This window comes from Hyla sarda, chromosome 10, assembly GCF_029499605.1.
Source record: "Hyla sarda isolate aHylSar1 chromosome 10, aHylSar1.hap1, whole genome shotgun sequence".
In the NCBI taxonomy this organism is placed as follows: Eukaryota; Metazoa; Chordata; class Amphibia; order Anura; family Hylidae; genus Hyla; species Hyla sarda.
In genome coordinates, this window is record NC_079198.1 from 24,837,174 (window position 1) to 24,851,962 (window position 14,789).

Genomic DNA, 14,789 nt, shown 5'->3' on the forward strand with positions numbered 1-14,789 from the left:
GGTGTTAAGGCTCAGTGGACCCCTTGTTACGTTCCTTGTTCCCCAAAAGCCATTTCAGAAAAACTCACTCTCCAAAATCCGTTTGTCGCTCCTTCCCTTCTGAGCCTTGTAGTGCACCCACAGAGCACTTGACATCCACATATGAGGTATTTCCTTACTCGAGAGAAATTGGGTTACAAATTTTGGGGGGCTTTTTCTCCTTTTAAGCCTTGTAAAATTTCAAAAACTGGGTCTACATGAACATGCAAGTGTAAAAAATGAAGATTTTGAATTTTATCCTTCACCATGCTGCTATTCCTGTGAAACACCCAAAGGGTTAACATGCTTTCTGAATGTCATTTTGAATACTTTGGGGTGAGTGAAGCTTCTATAATGGGGTCATTTATGGGTTTTTTCAAATATGAAGACCCCTCAAATCCACTTCAAAACTGGACTGGTCTCTGAAAAATTCAGATTTTGAAAATGTGAAAAATTGGAAAATCGCTGCTCAACTTTGAAGCCCTCTGATGTCTTCCAAAAGTCAAAACATGTCAACTTTATGATGCAAACATAAAATAGACATATTGTATTTGTGAATCAAAATATAATTTATTTGGAATATCCATTTTCCTTACAGACAGAGAGTTTCAAATTAAAAAAAAAATTTAATTTTCGAAATTTTCATGAAATATTGGGATTTTTCACCAAGAAAGGATGCAAGTAACAACAAAAATGTACCACTATGTTAAAGTAGAATATGTCACGAAAAAACAATCTCGGAATCAGAATAATCGGTAAAAGCATCCCAGAGTTACAGTGGGGATCAAAAGTTTGGGCACCCCAGGTAAAAATTTGTATTAATGTGCATAAAGAAGCCAAGGAAAGATGAAAAAATCTCCAAAAGGCATCAAATTACAGATTAGACAATCTTATAATATGTCAACAAAAGTTAGATTTTATTTCCATCATTTACACTTTCAAAATAACAGAAAACAAAAAAATGGTGTCTGCAAAAGTTTGGGCACCCTGCAGAGGTAATATCTTGTACTGCCCCCTTTTGCAAGTATCACAGCTTGTAAACGCTTTTTGTAGCCAGCCAAGAGTCTTTCAATTCTTGTTTAAGGTATCTTTGTCCATTCTTCCTTACAAAAGTCTACCAGTTCTTTGAGATTTCGGGGCTGTCTGTCACGCACTGCTCTTTTAAGGTCTATCCATAGATTTTCAATTATGTTGAGGTCAGGAGATTGTGAAGGCCATGGCAAAACCGTCAGTTTACGCCTCTTGATGTAATCCCCCGTGGATTTCGAGGTGTGTTTAGGATCATTATTCATTTGTAGAAGCCATCCTCCCTTTAACTTCAGCTTTTTCACAGATGGCAAAACCATATTTGTACAAGTATCTATTTATAGTGGAATGTGTACCACAACTCCAGTGTCTGCCAGATCTTTCTGGAGGGATTGTGCAGTCAAACGTGGGTTATGAATTGTTTTTCTTACAATCCTGCGAGCTGTTCTTACTGATATTTTCTTGGTCTTCCAGATCTTGCTTTAACTTCCACTGTTTCTGATGACTGCCATTTCTTAATTACATTCCGAACAGAGGATATTGACATCTGAAAACGTTTTGCTATCGTCTTATAGCCTTCTCCAACTTTGTGAGCGTCAACTATTTTCAGTTTCAGATTTCTAGACAACTGCTTAGAAGAACCCATGGTGCTGATTGTTGGGGCAAGGTCAGATGAGTCTGGGCATTTAAAACCTTTGAGATTTACATCACCTGGTCTTCCCAGATGATGATTGAGAACAATCCATGACACTGGCAGGTCTCAGCTTTTCAAAGGGGGCAGTGCATGCTATAAATTCTGCAGGGTGCCATAACTTTTGCAGATGCCATTTTTTTGTCTTCTGTTATTTTGAAAGTGTAAATGATGGAAATAAAATCTAACTTTTGTTGACATATTATAAGAATGTCTAATCTGTAATTTGATGCCTTTTGGAGATTTTTCCATCTTTCCTTGGCTTCTTTATAAAGGGGCAGCCATTACAATTCACTCTCTTCTCTTACCATCTGCTACTGAGCACAGCAACCACCAGAGATCTCAGTGCAAGTGATCAGTATCTGGAAGACCCCAAAAGCTACAGTCATTCCAGTAAGTCTCAAGTCTATGTCTGCTGTCACTGAAACTAGTCAAGTCCTGCATATAGTCAAGTCAAGTCCAATCTCGAGTCAAGTTAATTACAAGTATATTGGTCCAGTAAGCTGTGAAGTCCTTCTGTGTCCTGGCCACCTCTCTGGGAAATCTGGCCTTAGCTGTGAAGATAATTCCATCTGTCTTATACTTAGTAAAGCCTCCGTTTGACCATAACTGGTTGTGGACTCTCATTTCACTTCTGCTGGCATCACGAACTCTAGGGGTTAATACCATCTGATCCCACCACTCACACCGCTACACCCGTGGTCCTGCCATACACCCGTGGGTCACCACAATTACGTTCTGTATTTTTTGAGGATTCCTCTTTACTAATGGTAAACAATATTATAAATAAAACTGCTTCTAGTGGCATACATAGAAGAAAGAGGACCCCATAACAAATATTGAAATGGGACTCCTATTTTGTCATGTGATTTTGCCCCCCAGGAGAGACAGGTCTGCTGTTTATTTTCCCTTTCCTTCTATGACCCTTAGGCCATTACCCCACTTCCTTAATTTGCTGAAAATGCAGTGTTCTGGACAAAGGGACCAACCAGGATGGGGTCCTCTCTCTCCAAGGGCCCTATAGCAGCCACATGGCCGGAGGGGGTGGGGCTATGATGTCACAAGCTCCCGGCGCCGGCTCCAGCGTTTGGAACAGTTTGTTCCAAACGCTGAGCAGCGGAGTACCCCTTCAAGCATAGTTGACATCATCTAGAGCCGCATGCTGAATGTTGGATGATCAGACATGCCACATGGGTGCTGGACAGGGAAATGCATCTTGCTGCGTTTTCCTGTCCAGCCTGCATAATTAATAATGCCGGATGCTAAACAACTGATGACAACTGGTGCATTTTGTCATCAGTTGTGGCATTACAGTAGTTGGGGTGATTTTTAGGCTGGTTTCAGAAAGCTGGGCATCGGATGTATGTGAACCCAGCCTTAGTGTAGACAGTTTAAAAATACACCAAATTTATCAAACAGTCTCAGCCATCTTTACAGTTTTTGTTAACCTTCCCCTTTGTTTTCTGTCACACCTGATGATTGTGTATATACATTTTACAATTTACCGTAATTGAATCTTTATTATTTTGAACAGGGGAAACTCAACAGATTACGCCCTTTTTATGGGGATAGAACGTTGATCCAGGGACCTATTCTGATGCCATATTGATGTTGGGAAGAAATTATTCCTCTGTTATGAGGCAATTGACATCAGCCTCACAAGGGTTTTTGCCTTCCTCTAGATGAACTCAGTAGGGTTATAGGTTAAACTTGATGGATTCTTTTTTTTTTTTTTAACCTTATCAACTATGTAACTATGACATTGAAAGTCCGTCCATCATAATAGAGTAAGGAACATCTAGAATGAACTAGGGTGACCTGCTTTTGAATACTTGTCGAAGGGGGTAAGAGGAAGATGATGAAACCGCAGAGAATGTATTAACTGGCCTGTACACAGAATGCTATATTTCATCTCCAGGACTCCTTGATGGGCATAAACTGTCTTATTTCATAAAAATAAATGGGCAAATCAAGTGTACTTACTAATGCAGGTTTATATGCTTTCAGCCTCAAGGGCTCTTAGTCATAGCATAGTTTCCCATTAAAAACTAGTATTATATATATACATAAAGGAAACACACCATATATGTTCCCATTTATTCTCAGATAGGTTAAGGACACAATAATTATTGTTTGCACTTGTTTTTCCTCCCTCTCTCCTTAATCCACCATCCCATTCAATATGTTGGTTTGCTGCTTCTATGACCCTATATATTGATGTTCTCAGACATCAATGTTGGTGTCTATTATTTGTGTTGGCAAAGACTGTGATATACTGCCAGATGGTGCTAATGTGGTTTCCCGGTACAGGACATGGTCCTGTACCAGCCCTAAGTCCCCTCAGGAAGAGTCCCTGCAGTCCATAGGGCTCTTCTGCAGGGCTTCCCCCCTTGCTCATCAGTTACTGCTTCATATAAATGCATTGTATATATTGTTCATTATACATAAAGTTTGTACAAATATATAAAATGTAGAGGACCTTCCTGGGTCATGTGATCCACTGTCAAGTTATATACCCAGAGTTCCCAGGATACAGGACCTCAAGGCTTTGCAACCAATGGGCTTTAGTCCAGCCCCCCTAGTATATAAGGGGCTGTAGTCTCTAAATTCGCTCTCTTTTTCCTGAACTCCCTTATCTCATGGATTTCAGCCAAGCACAATACCTGTACCTATCTAAATTCCTCTCAGCTAGGCTTTGGCCTGTAGCCACTTAAGAACCTGTAGCCACTTAAAAACGTGAGTTGTCAAGCTCTACCTATAATTCTAGTGACTACTACTCAACTCAAGAATAATATTAGCAGCACAGTGGCCTGCATAAATCATCTCAATACTAAGTCCCAGCAAGCCTGTGAGGTGTCCTGCATCCCGGTTGCCTCTAGAGAAAATGCATAACTGTAAAGACTGTTTCTTAAGAATTACAAGTAAAAGTTCCAGTTCTTTCATAATTCCTGCTGTGGACATTCCTTTATTGAAGACCGTTATTTGGTTGGTTGACGGCGGTTACCATACCGGAAGAACCACATCCTGGCGTCACGAATAATCAGGGGTTAATAACCCCACAGATTTAATACCACCAGACCCTGCTGCACTGTTGCCACACCCCAGACACCACAAGTCTTTTGGCTCCCCACGAACAGGAAACGGGTGTGTGCCTTTAATATCTGCCCACACTAACTTTTATCAATGCAGTGACAATGAAGGCAAAATGTATTTAGAAACATATTTAGACTACGTACATACAGTTTTTTTGTGGGGTCATTTTGTAGTCTTATTTTATCCAACAAAATGTCCAGAAAAGACTGTTTTTCCCATGGAACATTTCCTTGTGTCTGTGTCCATTCATGTCTACACATATTAAAGGGGTTATCCACCATAAGGTGATTTTAGTACGTACCTGGCAGACAGTAATGGACATGCTTAGGAAGGATCTGCACTTGTCTTGGGGCTAAATGGCTATGTTGTAAGATTACCATAACATTGTGCCTAGCTTTTTGTGAACTGGTATTTCCTGTTTGATTTTTCTTTTTTTGACTACAAATCCCATAATTCCATTTTTCTCCCTCCCACACATCAGCCACCCCACCCATTGAAACATAAATGAGCTGCATCCATTCAAAAGACCTGTGATTTTCAATCAGGGTGCCTACAGCTGTTGCATTAGTTGCAGATTGATCTCTCTCCCACCAAGCGATCCCTCTACCCATTGAAGCAGACTGGCTCCCTGTCATCAAGTGACTAGTGATGTTAGGTCTCGGCCACATTTCAGCCTGGGAAAAATCTTTACTTTACAGCCCCTGTAAAGCCCATGTAGCTTAGTCAAATAAAAAAAAATTCCTGGAATACCCCTTTAAGTTTACATTGATATTGTTTTTTTCTGCTGTTTACATGTCAAAATATGGCAATATTTTGGCACATAACTTGGTAAGTAACTTAGGCCATAACCAGTCTTGACACTAGAGCTCTGAGCACTATATATAAATATGACAGACTTCCTTTAAAAAATAATTGCTTTGAATTTCTATATTTTGACCCCTATAACTTTATTTATTTTTTATCTACAGAGCTGTGGGAAAGACCTTTTTAAGCTATCAATTTGATCAGTTCCATTTTGAGTTAAATGTGACAATTTGATTTCTTTTTATTTCATGTTTTCTGGGATGCTATGTAACAAAAAAAACACAATTCTTGTATTTTTTTGTTTACAGTGTTCACCATGCAGGATAAATAATGTTATATTTAAATAGTTTGGACATTTCTGCATATAAAAAAATGGAAAGTGTGGGGGGGGGGGATTTAATTTTTTTAGGGAGTTATGTTGTTTAAAAAAACATTTTGCACAAGGGATCTTTTAATCCCTTATACAGTACACAGGCCGTAATATTAGATCTTACATAGCAGTCCACAGGCTGCCATGATAACAGATTGTCACCCGGCAATTGTTTTGCGGATGTACTGATTGGAACCCTGACAGGACTGGCAACTATCAGATAACCTAGATGCCACAGTGACTATTGACAGCAGGTGTCATAGGCAAATAGCATACTTCCCCACCTAACATACATACTGTACAATATGGTAGAGTGGAGCGTAGTTTTCTTTGTGAGTTTTGATTCCCAACAGGTATTTTCCTAACTTACTAATTACTAGGTATTTACTAATGTTTCCCAACATTTTGCACTTTTAAGGCTGGGTTCACACTACGTTTTCTCCCATACGGGAGAGCATACGGCAGGGGGGAGCTTAAAGCTCGCGCTCCCGTATGTCACCGTATGCGCTCCCGTATGTCATTCATTTCAATGAGCCGACCGGAGTGAAACGTTCGGTCCGGTCGGCTCATTTTTGCGCCGTATGCGCTTTTACAACCGGACCTAAAACCATGGTTGACCACAGTTTTAGGTCCGGTTGTAAAAGCGCATACGGTGCAAAAATGAGCCGACCGGACCGAACGTTTCACTCCGGTCGGCTCATTGAAATGAATGGCATACGGGAGCGCATACGGTGACATACGGGAGCGTGAGCTTTTAGCTCCCCCCTGCCGTATGCGCTCCCGTATGGGAGAAAACGTAGTGTGAACCCAGCCTAACTATGTTTTGCTTTTTTTTTTTACAACTGCATTGAACTGTCTGATCAGAGCTCAAATCCACCACATTTTCTGTGGAAACATTAGTAAATTTGTTGAGATTTTTCTAAACTGCTAAGGACATGCCCCTTTTGGGGGGCCACACCTTCTTTCTCTGACAGCCACGACCCTTGGTGTAAAATGGAGAGTTTTGAGTTTTTTGGTTGAGAATTCTGGCACAGGGTCTGAACACTTGGACCCTGACTACTGAAATTTTTAACCAGGACACCTCCAGCCTCTTCCCCACAAACACAATGTCACCAGCCTCTCCAACACACAAAGCCACCAACCTTACCTACACAAACACAATGCCAGCAGCCTCCCCCCACACACATAATGCCACCAGCCCCCCCCCCCACACACACACACACACAATGCCATTAACCTTACCCACACATACACACACAATTCCACCAACCTCTCCCTCACACAATGACACCAGTGTCTCCCTCCCTCCAGCCACCCATATTGCCATCTCCAGCATTGCTGCCACCCACATTGCCACCTCCAGCAATGCCGGGAAGCGGCCAATTAAATTGCTACAGTGAGGTGGTCGCTTCCCATCTGACATCCTCTGTACGTACGTTGGTTTCTATTAGGTGGAAGCGCTCAGCACATGATGCTTCTTGCCAGGTGGAATTCAAAATGTTAAATTTCTTTTTAAAAACGCCATTTTGTCCATCGGAGCCGGCGGCACCCTGCTTGTGTATCACTAGTGTATAGAGTAGATACATCCCTTGTGTCTCCTGGGATCACATTTCTTTATAAAGATCTGAAGCGCCCTCTAGTGGAGACATCACTAACCGCTATATTTTAGCTGGGAAGCATTACACATAATATGCACAGATTTACTTGCCTGACTAAAACTAATGGTCACCTAACAGCACTGTCACCATTAATAAATGTGAGTAAGCCCCTCTCCAATAAAAAATGTTAAACCTCCCTCTTTTCCCATTTTACAAATAAAAAATAACAAATGAACAAAAAATGTTAAATAAGCATATTTGGCATTGTTGCGTGCAGAAACGTAAGAACTATTAAAACATAATGTTTATGATCCCGAACAGTGTAAACCTAACAAATAACAAAGTAAAAAATTGATGATTTTTAGACACTTCACATCCAAGAAAAAAAAGAATAAACCATATATAGGTGTAACGATGCTGGATGTGGATCCAATGACCTGAGTGGTGAGTGACGGGATTCGCATGCGGGCAGACGGGGACACAGGGACTCTGCACTCCCAGCTGGTGCTTGCGGCCGGAGTGTGGAGTTTAACAAACAGTCCTGTATATGGAAAAATAAGAAAGTTATAGGACAATTTTGGACAATTAGACAATTTTAAACATTCATAGCTGGATCCTGCCACAACTGGCGAGATCAAGATGGCATGGTCTAGGCGGTATTAAACCTGTACATGCAGTGATCAATTCTGACCATGGCATCTAAGGTCACCCCATCCCCCCATAGGTGACCCAACAAAGTGACTGAGGGGTTCCAATGGTTGCCATGGCAACTGGAAGCCAGATGATGGCCTCCTTTGGCTCCCTGGAAATGCTGGGAGATGTAGTTTGGCACCAGATGGAGGCAGACTGTTAATTGGTTACCAATCTGAAGTGGCTGGTCATGAAGCAAGTCTCTGTTCACACTGCATTTGTAGTGGAGATCAGAGGTGTATGATGGGATATACTCTACACAAACCGGACATATACTGCACATTGGGGGAAGATTTATTAAAACCTGTGTAAGGAAACAGCAACCAATCAGATCTCTTCTTTTATTTTTTAGAGGCCCTTTTCAAAATTAAAGCAGCAATCTGATTGGTTGCTATGGGCAACTGGTGAACATTTCCTCTGCACAAGTTTTGATAAATCTCCCCCATGAAGAGGGAACATGGCCGGAGTCACATTTCTATCTGACCATAAAGTCACCAGCGGAATATTCTAGATAAAGTGTAAATGGCTCCGACCAGATGAAGAGATTTGGTTTTATTTGTTTTAATTTTTAAGAAAAAAGAAAAGAAGGTGATGGGTGTCATGGAGGACGTTCTATTCCCTACAATGTGTACAGTGACTTGCTGTCATTTCCAGCCCTGCTGACAGGTCACATGACACGTATGTTAGAGCATCTGCCCCCCCAGTCTGATCACTATGACAACTCCACACAACACAGCGGCGGCCATCATTGTGGCTTATAGATTAACATTAGAACAAGACTGATGTCATCATGATGATGTCACAATGCTGAGCCGGGGTATACACTGCCTGACCGGCTGGCTGAGTCCTTTGAGGGTTGTTGGAGTAGAGATGGCGGGTAGGTATCTTAAGATGTCTTCTGTATCCATGTTATTTAGGATTTTTCTGATCATTTCTTTATTTTTCAGACTTTACAGATCTACAATTGGGAGGAATTGTTATCGGGATTATGGTGGGAATATTGGTGGTGCTTTGGCTGCTGGATTATGTGGGGTAAGTTATTGTCATCATTTATGGCTAACGCTTGTCTTCTCTCTATAATGTAATCAGACATTATGGACACGGCTCTTACTGTATAGAACTGCCTCCTCTTTATAACATCTTCACTATTTCTTTTATAGGAAAAAGATCAAGAACTGGATGAAAGAACGGAGGAGGATGAGGAGGATGAGGAAGATCAAGGTGTGGGAGAGGAGGATGAGGAGGAGGGAGCAGGAGTGGAGGAAGAGGACAGAGCGGGAGTGGAGGAGGAAGTTTGAGCCTGACTCAGGTAAGTACATGACAGATAGATAGATAGATATGAGGTAGATAGATAGAAATGAGATAGATATAAGATAGATATATAGATATGAGATATATAGATATAAGATAGATAGATATAAGATAGATATATAGATAGATAGATAGATAGATAGATACATATGAGATAGATAGATAGATACATATGAGATAGATAGATAAATCTTAAGTAATTAAAGAATTGTACAGACGCACTTGTTGGTCATTGCATTAGATGTTATATTATATATTATCAGGTCTCACCTAGATTTCCACCTTTCACACTATAGAACAATTTATATTATCTTCTTTTTTTTCTATAGAAAAACCATTTGGCGTTATTGTGGAGGAGAACATCATCCATTTAGAAAAATAACATAATAATAAAAAATAATAAAAATAAAATTGTCCTCTTTTTTTTCATAAAATGTTTAAGTTTCAAAATCCCATGCTCCACCTCTGATCAGGGGTGTAGCTATAGAGATAACAGATGTCACGATGCCGGCTGGCAGGAGGTGGATCCTTTGTGCCAGAGAGGGATTGGCGTGGACCGTGCTAGTGGACCGGTTCTAAGTCACTACTGGTGTTCACCAGAGCCCGCCGCAAAGCGGGATGGTCTTGCTGCGGTGGTAGTGACCAGGTCGTATCCACTAGCAACGGCTCAACCTCTCTGACTGCTGAAGATAGGCGCGGTACAAGGGAGTAGACAGAAGCAAGGTCGGACGTAGCAGAAGGTCGGGGCAGGCAGCAAGGATCGTAGTCAGGGGCAACGGCAGGAGGTCTGGAACACAGGCTAGGAACACACAAGGAAACGCTTTCACTGGCACAATGGCAACAAGATCCGGCGAGGGAGTGCAGGGGAAGTGAGGTATACATAGGGAGTGCACAGGTGAACACACTAATTGGAACCACTGCGCCAATCAGCGGCGCAGTGGCCCTTTAAATCGCAGACACCCGGCGCGCGCGCGCCCTAGGGAGCGGGGCCGCGCGCGCCGGGACAGGACCGACGGAGAGCGAGTCAGGTACGGGAGCCGGGGTGCGCATCGCGAGCGGGCGCCACCCGCATCGCGAATCGCATCCCGGCTGGAGGCGGTATCGCAGCGCACCGGGTCAGTGGATCTGACCGGAGCGCTGCAGTAGCGAGAGTGTAGCGAGCGCTCCGGGGAGGAGCGGGGACCCGAAGCGCTCGGCGTAACAGTACCCCCCCCTTGGGTCTCCCCCTCTTCTTGGAGCCTGAGAACCTGAGGAGCAGACTTTTGTCTAGGATATTGTCCTCAGGTTCCCAGGATCTCTCTTCAGGACCACAGCCCTCCCAATCGACCAAAAAAAAGGTTTTCCCTCTGACCTTCTTGGAGGCCAGTATCTCCTTTACGGAGAAGATGTCCGAGGAGCCGGAAACAGGAGTGGGAGAAACAAGTTTGGGAGAGAAACGGTTGATGATGAGTGGTTTAAGAAGAGAAACGTGAAAGGCATTAGGAATACGAAGAGAAGGAGGAAGAAGAAGTTTGTAAGAGACAGGATTAATCTGGCACAAAATTTTGAAAGGACCAAGATAGCGTGGTCCCAATTTGTAGCTGGGAACACGGAAGCGGACATATTTAGCGGAGAGCCATACCTTGTCTCCGGGAGAAAAAATGGGGGGAGCTCTTCTTTTCTTATCAGCAAACTTCTTCATGCGTGATGAAGCCTGTAAGAGAGAATTTTGGGTCTCTTTCCATATGGTGGAAAGATCACGAGTTATTTCATCCACAGCGGGCAAACCAGAGGGCAAGGGAGTAGGGAGGGGGGGAAGAGGGTGACGGCCGTACACCACGAAAAATGGTGATTTGGAAGAAGATTCAGAGACTCTGAAGTTATACGAGAATTCGGCCCATGGTAGAAGATCTGCCCAGTCATCCTGGCGGGAGGAAACAAAATGCCGTAAATTATCACCCAGGACCTGGTTAATTCTTTCTACTTGCCCATTGGATTGAGGATGATAAGCAGAAGAAAAGTTTAATTTAATCTTGAGTTGTTTACAGAGAGCCCTCCAGAATTTTGACACGAATTGGACGCCTCTATCCGAGACGATCTGCGTGGGCAACCCGTGAAGACGAAAAATGTGTACAAAAAATTGTTTTGCCAACTGAGGCGCTGAAGGAAGACCAGGAAGAGGGATAAAATGTGCCATCTTGGAAAATCGATCAACGACCACCCAAACAACAGTGTTGCCACGGGATGGGGGTAAGTCTGTAATAAAGTCCATACCAATCAGAGACCAAGGCTGTTCGGGGACAGGCAGAGGATGAAGAAGACCAGCGGGCTTCTGGCGAGGAGTCTTATCCCGGGCACAGACAGTGCAGGCCCGCACAAAATCAACAACATCCGTCTCCAGAGTCGGCCACCAATAGAAACGAGAGATGAGTTGCACGGATTTCTTGATGCCCGCATGGCCTGCGAGATGGGAGGAGTGACCCCATTTGAGGATTCCGAGGCGTTGGCGTGGAGAGACGAAGGTCTTCCCTGGAGGAGTTTGCCTGATGGAGGCTGGAGAAGTGGAGATCAGGCAGTCAGGAGGAATGATGTGTTGCGGAGAGAGCTCTACTTCCGAGGCATCCGAGGAACGAGAGAGAGCATCGGCCCTAATGTTCTTATCGGCAGGCCGAAAGTGAATTTCAAAATTAAATCGGGCAAAGAACAGAGACCACCTGGCCTGGCGAGGATTCAGCCGTTGGGCAGACTGGAGATAGGAGAGATTCTTGTGATCGGTGTAAATAATAACTGGAAATCTAGATCCCTCCAGCAGATGCCTCCATTCCTCAAGTGCTAATTTAATGGCCAGTAGCTCTCGATCCCCGATGGAGTAGTTCCTCTCTGCCGGAGAGAAGGTCCTAGAAAAAAACCCACAAGTAACAGCATGCCCGGAAGAATTTTTTTGTAGAAGAACCGCTCCAGCTCCTACTGAGGAGGCATCAACCTCCAATAGGAAGGGTTTAGATGGGTCAGGTCTGGAGAGCACGGGAGCAGAAGAAAAGGCAGACTTGAGCTGTTTAAAGGCGTCTTCCGCTTGAGGAGGCCATGACTTAGGATTGACATTCTTTTTGGTTAAAGCCACGATAGGAGCCACAATGGTGGAAAAATGTGGAATAAATTGTCTGTAATAATTGGCGAACCCCAAAAAACGTTGGATAGCACGGAGTCCGGAGGGGTGTGGCCAATCTAAGACGGCAGAGAGTTTGTCTGGATCCATTTGTAGTCCCTGGCCAGAGACCAAGTATCCTAGGAAAGGAAGAGATTGACATTCAAACAGACATTTCTCCATTTTGGCATAAAGTTGATTGTCACGAAGTCTCTGAAGAACCATGCGGACATGCTGGCGGTGTTCTTCTAGGTTGGCAGAAAAAATCAGGATATCGTCCAGATACACAACAACACAGGAATATAAGAGATCACGAAAAATTTCATTAACAAAGTCTTGGAAGACGGCAGGGGCGTTGCACAGGCCAAAGGGCATGACCAGATACTCAAAGTGTCCATCTCTAGTGTTAAATGCCGTTTTCCATTCATCCCCCTCTCTGATGCGGATGAGATTATAAGCACCTCTTAAGTCCAGTTTGGTAAAGATGTGGGCACCTTGGAGGCGATCAAAGAGTTCAGAGATAAGAGGTAGAGGGTAGCGGTTCTTTACCGTGATTTTATTAAGACCAAGGTAGTCAATGCAAGGACGTAGGGAGCCATCTTTTTTGGACACAAAGAAAAATCCAGCTCCGGCAGGAGAGGAGGATTTGCGGATAAAGCCCTTTTTTAAATTTTCCTGGATGTACTCAGACATAGCAAGAGTCTCTGGGGCGGAGAGAGGATAAATTCTGCCCCGGGGTGGAGTAGTGCCCGGGAGGAGGTCAATAGGACAGTCATAAGGCCTGTGAGGAGGTAGAGTCTCAGCTTGTTTTTTGCAAAATACATCAGCAAAGTCCATATAGGCCTTAGGGAGACCGGTTACAGGGGGAACCACAGGGTCACGGCAAGGAGTACTGGGAACCGGTTTAAGGCAGTCCTTGAAACAAGAGGTACCCCAACTCTTGATCTCCCCTGTGGACCAATCCAGGGTTGGGGAATGGTGTTGAAGCCAGGGTAGTCCAAGGAGAATTTCGGAAGTGCAATTGGGGAGGACCAAAAACTCAATTTTTTCGTGATGAGGTCCGATGCACATTAGGAGGGGCTCCGTGCGGAAACGTATGGTACAGTCCAATCTTTCATTGTTAACACAATTGATGTAGAGGGGTCTGGCGAGACTGGTCACCGGGATGTTGAACCTGTTGATGAGAGAGGCCAAAATAAAATTTCCTGCAGATCCGGAATCCAAGAAGGCCATAGTAGAGAAGGAGAAGGTAGAGGCAGATATCCGCACAGGCACAGTAAGACGTGGAGAAGCAGAGTTGACATCAAGGACTGTCTCACCTTTGTGCGGAGTCAGCGTACGTCTTTCCAGGCGGGGAGGACGGATAGGACAATCCTTCAGGAAGTGTTCGGTACCGGCACAGTACAGGCAGAGATTCTCCATGCGGCGTCGTGTCCTCTCTTGAGGTGTCAGGCGAGACCGGTCGACCTGCATAGCCTCCACGGCGGGAGGCACAGGAACGGATTGCAGGGGACCAGAGGAGAGAGGAGCCGGGGAGAAAAAACGCCTCGTGCGAACAAAGTCCATATCCTGGCGGAGCTCCTGACGCCTTTCGGAAAAACGCATGTCAATGCGAGTGGCTAAATGAATGAGTTCATGTAGGTTAGCAGGGATTTCTCGTGCGGCCAGAACATCTTTAATGTTGCTGGATAGGCCTTTTTTAAAGGTCGCGCAGAGGGCCTCATTATTCCAGGATAGTTCTGAAGCAAGAGTACGGAATTGTACGGCGTACTCGCCAACGGAAGAATTACCCTGGACCAGGTTCAGCAGGGCAGTCTCAGCAGAAGAGGCTCGGGCAGGTTCCTCAAAGACACTTCGAATTTCCGAGAAGAAGGAGTGTACAGAGGCAGTGACGGGGTCATTGCGGTCCCAGAGCGGTGTGGCCCATGACAGAGCTTTTCCAGACAGAAGGCTGACTACGAAAGCCACCTTAGACCTTTCAGTAGGAAACTGGTCCGACATCATCTCCAAGTGCAGGGAACATTGAGAAAGAAAGCCACGGCAAAATTTAGAGTCCCCATCAAA

General features: G+C 44.0%; 1 long non-coding RNA gene across 1 annotated transcript in view; it reads right to left on the reverse strand.

Moving 5' to 3' along the window:
- Positions 1–7,877: 7,877 nt before the first annotated feature.
- The window catches only part of LOC130294014 (uncharacterized), a 39,913-nt gene continuing 33,001 nt past the window's right edge, over positions 7,878–14,789 (reverse strand). Inside the window, exon 3 of the long non-coding RNA XR_008848356.1 lies at positions 7,878–8,141. This is a non-coding gene — a long non-coding RNA (uncharacterized LOC130294014). The remainder of the gene's footprint in view (positions 8,142–14,789) is intronic.